This window comes from Amborella trichopoda, chromosome 7 (assembly GCF_054954075.1).
Source record: "Amborella trichopoda isolate Santa Cruz 75 chromosome 7, AtrichopodaSantaCruz75HAP2 v2.0, whole genome shotgun sequence".
In the NCBI taxonomy this organism is placed as follows: Eukaryota; Viridiplantae; Streptophyta; class Magnoliopsida; order Amborellales; family Amborellaceae; genus Amborella; species Amborella trichopoda.
The window spans coordinates 37,089,492-37,097,629 of record NC_142342.1 but is presented as its reverse complement, the minus strand read 5'-3'; the positions used below and the strand labels follow the sequence as shown (position 1 = coordinate 37,097,629).

Here is an 8,138-nt window from a genome sequence, read left to right as displayed (position 1 = left end):
AGACATCAACAGAAACTGCAAAACATCTAGGGCATTTATGTTTTGTTGAGAAGTATCCGACAAGTGGGATTCGTAGTGACAACAAAGGGAACCATGTTGATTTTTGGGACAGTAATGTTTTGTTGAGGCCACCAAAATGCTACTTGGGATGCCATATAAACATATGCAGCTTTAGACCTTTGCTTTTTGTATATTAGTTTCCAATTAAATGGGAGGTAAATATGAAATTGTGATGATGATGATGAAAATATGGCCAATTGAATTTATTTTTCCTTTCACCCATAAGTCTAAGGTTTTTGGATAAGGGAGACTCATATCGGAAAGGCTTCTTTTATTGGGAAGGTTCTCCTAAGATTTTTAGTTCACTCTTCAAGATTTTAGAGAAAGCGACAGCACAATCATTTTAGAAAATATTTTTTGAAATTTTAAAAATAGAGAGAATATTTTAGAAAACTAGAACCACATGATTGGGCAAAAGATCTTAACAAAAAAATTAAGATTTTTTAAATCACAAAACAAAATTTAAATTTTTGAAAGAGAAAGGTTTTTTTAAAGAGATACTTCTTAAAAAATATTTTGTATAGAGGGTTGAAAAAAAGTTTTATAGAAAATATTTTTCATAAATGCCTTAAAAATAGTTTAACGACTTATGAGGCTTCTTGGGACTTGCGAGACGATGAATCATTGAGTACTCTTTCATATTCTAATCTTGGCTCTTGTGTTGCAATTAAAAAGTGAGTTTTAAAAAGATTTCGAGCAAACTGACATCTTGGATAATATGGGATATTGTCCCGTGTTTGAAATCTTCTAAAACTTCTACTTTCGGTCCTCACCCACGGGCCCATTGGAGTTCAGATAATCAAAATCGCCCATTGGAGTTCAGATAATCAAAATCTTTCAGATTTACTTGGAATAATGCTTTCCAAGTTGTTTTAAATGTCGTTTTGACTTTGGAAAGAAGATGAGAGGAAGACATCTTGGAGAGAAGGGACAATGGAGAAGAGACGAAAAGAGAGAGACAATTTCGTTTTCTATTACCTTGGGTCTCTTTCAGGCGATCTATCAGGTGGCATTTTTTCTCAACGTTTAGGATTTCTTTCGGATTTTCTGCCTAATATAATTTTTTAATTTTATTTTTTATTTTTTCCTTTTTCTTTTATTTTTTTATTTTGGTTTTTTTGCCTTTTTCCTTTCTTTTGAAGAATAAGAATGAAAGAGGAGAAAAAGAAGTGTCAGTGATGCTTTTTTTTTTTTTATTGTGCCATTTCATCGTAGAAACAGATGGGAATCAATCATCTTTCCCTCCTCTGGGTGGTAGTTCTACTATTGGTTATCCTCAGATGTTCCATACTCCTAATTGGTATTCAATGCTTCCTTGATAACAGGTTTTTGGATTCCTGTTGAGATTTTTTCCTCAACCGATTCCTGTGAACCATATTGTAGACTCACTCTCTTCGATGATATCATAAATATAGGATTATGTAGGAGTACAAATTGAACTCCATAATTTAGAACATCACCTCCTTAAGCTGGCGACGATCTTGCATTAGGTTGTAATCTTATATAGGATTATGTAGGAGTACAAATTGAACTCCATAATTTAGAACATCATCTCCTTAACCTGGCGAAAATCTTGCATTAGGTTGTAATCTTAAACAGTCAAAGTAAGGTGCACCCCTCTAAACGTTGCTGTGAGATGAAATACGTAGGATGATGCTTGAATCTATTATGATGTCTAATTATAAAATCTTATGCTCCAAATAAGGTTCAAATCATGTAGACCTAAAAATGCATGAAAATTTTGAAAAAAAAAAAAATCTAGAGAAAGTGTTGTAAGATGTTCCTATTTTGAGGAGTTAAAATATCTGTTTTTTCTCCATATCTATACATCTCGATGTCAAGATGGCCAACTAAATATTTTCCGACATCAAAACAATTTTTTTCGAAGTATTTTAGAGGTGCAGCTTAACTCTACATTTTAATGTGTCAACCATATGTAAACCTTTTTCTTATATAAATGAAAAAGTAACAACTTAATATTTAATAGAAACTGTCCAATTTTTGGAAGGTTAGGTCATAGGGTTTTAAAAACTTAAAATCCTATTTTCTTTTTTATTTAAAACACTAATTGGATGGCTCTAAAGTGGATCCTAAAATTATAGATTGAGATACACTCTCTTAAGGGAATCTTTCAATTGAGAGAGTACATATACGGGGTGCCTTCTTGTATGTTTACGCCATTTACTCTTAAATCTAATGCATTTAATATGAATGACTACTATTTTCACCTATAGCAAAAACTTAGGTGGACATACATAGAGACAGATATTTTGTTTTGCCCTTCTCATAATCTGAATATCTAGGTGACCAAAGGGTATTTTTGGGTCTATTTCCACATAGTTTTGGATTGCTTACAAGACCATTCCACTACGGAAAAAGTTTATATAAGGTTGCAACCTTAAAATGTAGAATTATAGATGCTCCTAAAAAATCTATCGAAAAATGTTGTTTTGATTTTGAAAAACCCACTAATTGTTAAAAAAAAATATTTTGAGTCTTAGAAATAGTGCATTTTGTAATACAATATCTAGACCATCCATTTTCAAGATTTTCATATGTTTATAGGCCTACTTCATTTTAACCATTTTTTCAGTTTAAAAATTTATAATTAGATATGAAAATAGATTTGTAGATAATCCTAAAAATGTTTTACACAAAAATTACCTGTTATAATAAAATTTGGAGGTGCGCTTTAATTGGATTATTTAAGGTTTCAACCATATAGAAACCACACCCTTCTACTAAATTTCCCAATATATAATTTTGGAGAATTAAAATGAATGTTCCAAACATACAAGGATAAACCATTTTTAAGACTGAGTTTATATTTTGTTACTGATTCATGATTGTGGTAATGTATATAACAGACCTATAAAATTTTGGATTCAAAATCCATATTCAAGATGCCTTTTGGTAGAGTGGACCGATAGATAGATGGACATACCTAAATCTTACCCTTTAATTTACTATACCTATACATTACATGAAAAGTATTTGGTAAGTCATCTGATTTGTGTGCCGACTCTGGTATCCAAAGAATTTCGGATCCGAAATGCATTTCAAATCATTGTAGACTCATTCGGGCTTTTGATCCATGAATTTGGTGCTCCAAAAACAACACAGGTCTGATGACTTTTGAGGAATCAAAATGAATGGCCAAAAAAAAGTGCAAAACATTTTTGTTTTAAAACTTAAAATTCAATTTTATCATTTCATTTCATAATCGTGGTGGACTTGCAAAATTTTGGATACACACTCCATCTTTAAAATGAAATTTGACAATGAGGACTCACGTTTTCAGGTGTGATCCGGAAGCACCTAAACCCTAATCCAAACCAAAACTCACTCAAAGACCATGTTTTATTCTTGTTACCAGTACTGTTATGGCATATCTTAATGCTTCTCTCTCTCTCTAAATGTTGGGCAATCCTTTCTCTAACAATTAGAGAGAGAGAGAATTCTTGTTTGATTGAAAATGATTTTGACAAACAAGACTCCTGAGAATGTTAAATTCAGGCATTCCACCATACTCTTTCCAAACTTCAATAGCAGTATAACTTCTTTCACAAAATCTGAAGAGCACAACGTTTAACTTGCCTAATAGAGTCCTAAGAAATGAGATTCTTTGCATGTACGTGATCTCAAATTATTTGGACTTCCTTAGCTTATTTATTCTCCCTAAAATTGAGGAATATGATGCATTTTTTATTTTAAAATTTTATCAAAAATTTGTATTATTTATGGAATATATTGTCTTCATCATAATATTGAATAGTGTTCTTTATAACATTATAGTAATTTGGGGTGAGGTAACTAACAAAAAAACTCTTTTATTTGGTAGATTTAAAATTAAGGGTGTGGTTTCCATTAAGTTGCAACCTTAAACAATGCATTTAAGGTGCACCTTCAAATTTTGCCATAGCATAAAATTTTGATGTAAAATATCCTTAAGATTAACTCAAAATATATTTTCATATCTAATTAAAAAATTTTAAACTTCAAACATAATTAAAATCAAGTAGATCTATAAATATATGAAAATCTTGAAAATGGACAGTGTAGATAACATGTTGTAAAATACACTATTTCTTAGAGTTAAAATCGTTTTATTTTTCATGGTCATACATCTCGATGTCGAGATGATCAATCAAAGGGTTGTTCAACATTAAAACTACATTTTCGGATGGATTTTTGAGGTGCATCCATAGCTCTACATTATAAGGTTGCAACCTTATACAAACTTTTTCCTTATATAAAACACCTCTCACTTTTCTCTCTCTTTTGGCTACACATAAATTCATTCATCTCCATCTCTCTCATTCATGCCTAAACATAATGGAGGACATAGCTTTTTTTAAGATGGAGCTTGATCTTTTTTCTAGGAATCTCAATCCCTTATTTGTATGGATCTTTTCTACTAGAATTTTGAGGTACAACTTACTTCCATATAAATTGGAGTCCTCAATCCATGAATATAAAGTATCGCACTCTCAACGCTCACAAAAACTAGATCCCATTACGCAACTGACCTGGTTCCATCTTTCCATTGGCTTAAATCCTTTAATTAATTTAATTCTTAATATGGTTTATACATTTTACAACCCTAAAATAACACTCTATAGTCTACAATTTATTCATAGCAATCTAAAAATTCTGATTTTTAACATTTGGTATTACTACATGATATAGATAGAGATCTACAAATATAGGGATCGAGATCCCCCCTAAATGATGGATCAAGATCCATAAAAATAGAGGGATTGAGCTTATTCATTAAACAGATCCAGCCTATATACTCCATTACTAGTACCAACTTCACTATGAAGGATGTCAATATAGATTTTGTGTTGGGTTTACCAAGGACACAGAGAGGTATGGATTCAGTATTTATGGTGGTAGACAAACTCTCCAATATTGCACATTTCAAACTCTCCAATATTGTACATTTTATCTCTTGTAGGAAAACTATGGATGCATCCAACATTACCAAAATCTATTTCAAGGAGATTGTGCAATTGCATGGCATTCCAAAGTCAATCACTTCTAACATATATGCAAAATTCATGAGTCATTTATAGAGATTTCCATGAAAATTGATGGGACCGGAGCTATATTTTAACAATTTTTATCATCCACAACCTGATGGTCAGACATTGGTAGTGAATAAGAGCTTGGAAAAATTAATGCCACAAGTTGGAAAACCTTCTAATTGATTATCGTAACCTCAACATAAATGAATATCAAGAAGAAAAAAAAATTAAGCTCCTAGAATACTTATTCTATAACAAGTTTTATAGACCGTTTACTTCAAGATTTTCAAGTGTTTATGGATCTACCAATTTGCGAATTTTAAAATCACCCATTTCTTTTGAAATCACTAGAAGTAGGTGTGATCCAGCTTGAGGGATTTCGGGAGTGAAAAATTATCACGAGACCAAATGGGGACCATCTAATCTTCTTTTATTATGTAGGTCGTCGGACAATCCCACATCATTCAGTCTGCCAACTCCTTGTCATATGAAATAGACTCGTCAAATGGGGTGCGGTTTGTATAGAGCCGAGGCTCTAAACAATCAAAGTAAAGCATACCTTCAAATAGTATCGAGAAATGCGGTTGCAATACTGGAAATCTATTTCATAGCCTTCAAATACATTTCATCTTTAATTATGAAATTTAAAGCTTCAAAAATAGTGTAGATTGAGATGAGAACATGAAAATCTTGAAAATTGACGGTCCAAAAATACCTTACAGGATGCACTATTTCCAAAACTTGAAATCCATTTTTTTCTAATGTCCATACATGTTGATGTCAAGATGATCAATTTGACGATATTTTAGTATAAAAAAATCCTCTTCCAGAATGAAATATTAGAGGTGGGTTCTAATTGGATCGTTTAGAGCTTCGGCTCTATATAATCTTTTTCCAAATATCTCCACTATTTGTCCAAAACAAAAAAAAGGGTGGCGCACATGACAGGGGCATGTAACCCAACGACCCACGCAATTTCCTTTTCCTTTTTCTTGAGAATTTTTTTCTACACACACATGATACGAGCTACACATTCCCTTTTCCTTGAAAATTTTATCTCTACACATCCTGCGATAATTTAATACACAATATGAGGTACACTCAGATTTTTTTTTTTTTTTTTTAGTAATTCAGTGGGGAAGTGACGCAGTTGAAAATTCAAAAAAATAACTGAATTTCATTTATTGTTTTTTAAATGGGTTATTTAAGAATTGAGTGGGTGTGGCATGAGTGTTTTTGGTTAGGGGTTTGGATTTTTAGGATAAGCAATCTCTTAGTTGATTTTAAAGAGACGGTTGGATTTTCCAGGATATAATAGTCTTGGGGTACGATGGGCTTTATCTAAATGGGAAAAGTTTATATAGAGCCGAAGCTCTAAACAATCAAATTTGAGCCTACCTCAAAATATTCATTAGAAGAGGTTGTTGTCGTGCTCAAATATCTTCAAATTGATAATCTCGACATCAAAATGCATAGACATGAAAAAGAAATAGATTTTAAGTTTTGAAAATAAAGAATTTTGAAATGCATTTTTGGACCGTCAACTTTCAAGTTTTCATAGATCTATCGATCTACATTATTTTCGAAGCTTTAAACTCTATAAATAAATATGAAAATATATTTTAAAGCTATCACAAAGATTTTCAGTATTGAAACCACATTTCTCGATACTATTTGGAGGTAGGCTCTAATTTGATGGTTTAGAGCCTAGTCTCTATACAAACCGCACCCTATCTAAAGATGTTGTACCTCTATGGGCATACAATCTAGGAAGAGATTTTTATAGTGAATCCCTAGAGATTCACGTGATAAAGGAATATGGAGATGAAGAGAGAAAAAATAGGAAGATGAAGAGATAGAAGATAGGGAGGGAAGGAAGTACATAATTTTTTAAAGAGAGATATTTATCATTGTAAAAGATCATAGAATGAGAATAAAGTAAATTGATAGGGTATATTCTCTTAATCTTTCCTTTTTTTATTGCTATTATTTCGATGAAGTAAATTTTTCAGAAAGGGTATATTCCCTTAACATTTTCTTTTTTTATTGTTATCATTTCAATTTTATTTTCTTCTTGCATCAGGAAGATATGGCCCTATATATTTTTACAAATAATTTAGGAAGTTTTTTTTTAAAATGTTAGTGGGGTAGTATCAATGGGAATAAAAATCATAACGTGGTGATTAGGGCGTGGGGGTGCTACCACCACGACTCCATCCCCTTTCCTGGTACACATGTTCCTCTTCGTTGGAGTTTTTTCTCTATATACTTTTTTGTGGAAATTTCATGCACGCGCATTGCCATGTATCATTCATATAGAATCTAAATAAAAGTAATATTCCACCAAATTATTAAAAATTTGATGATATCTTGCAACCCAATGGTTCATGAGATACCTGGTCCTACATCGAATAATTTGCCAATAAAGTGGTTACTTTTACGCATATTTTTTTAGGTACCTCCTAAATTATTTTGTTGCAAAATTGCCAAACCCATGTTGGAGGCTCAAATTCAAAAGTTTTTGTTTTGGCTTAGGAACCCAAAACATGCCGGAGCATTTACGCTTTTTGGTTTTTAGGGGCTCTAGAGCATCAAGATCACCAAAATGTCCCCAATTTCTTTGACGTTCTAAACCCAAAATAATTTTGTTTTTGACCAAAAAAAAAACATGTTCTTGATTTTGAACATGGAACAAACAACGGTACTTTAGTCATTTGATTTGAGTAATCTCAATGATTCAAATTACTAAAAAGAATTGTATATAATATGACAATTTGTCTTTAGTACAAAGAGGTCACAATTGCTTATAACCATACAATGTGAAATCTGATAGCCTGGATGTGTCACAAAAATCAAGAAAAATTCTTTTGAATTTCGAGTTTGATCAATGAAATAAATGCAACAACCTAATTTCACATCCAAATAGTCAAAATTAATTGTGACCACCTTGTACTAAAGGAGAGTGCTATTTTTTACAAAATTCTTGAAGTCATAAATTGACTAGGGGATTTCCAAAAAGTACCTATGTTTTGGTAAAATAATTGAATT

The 8,138-nt window shown here is 31.7% G+C and overlaps 1 long non-coding RNA gene across 1 annotated transcript; it reads left to right on the top strand.

Moving 5' to 3' along the window:
* Nucleotides 1–3,438: 3,438 nt before the first annotated feature.
* LOC148781390 (uncharacterized) lies at nucleotides 3,439–5,927 on the top strand. Its single transcript, XR_016059631.1, has 2 exons — nucleotides 3,439–3,691; nucleotides 5,532–5,927. It is a non-coding gene; the product is annotated as an uncharacterized LOC148781390 (long non-coding RNA).
* Nucleotides 5,928–8,138: the final 2,211 nt, after the last annotated feature.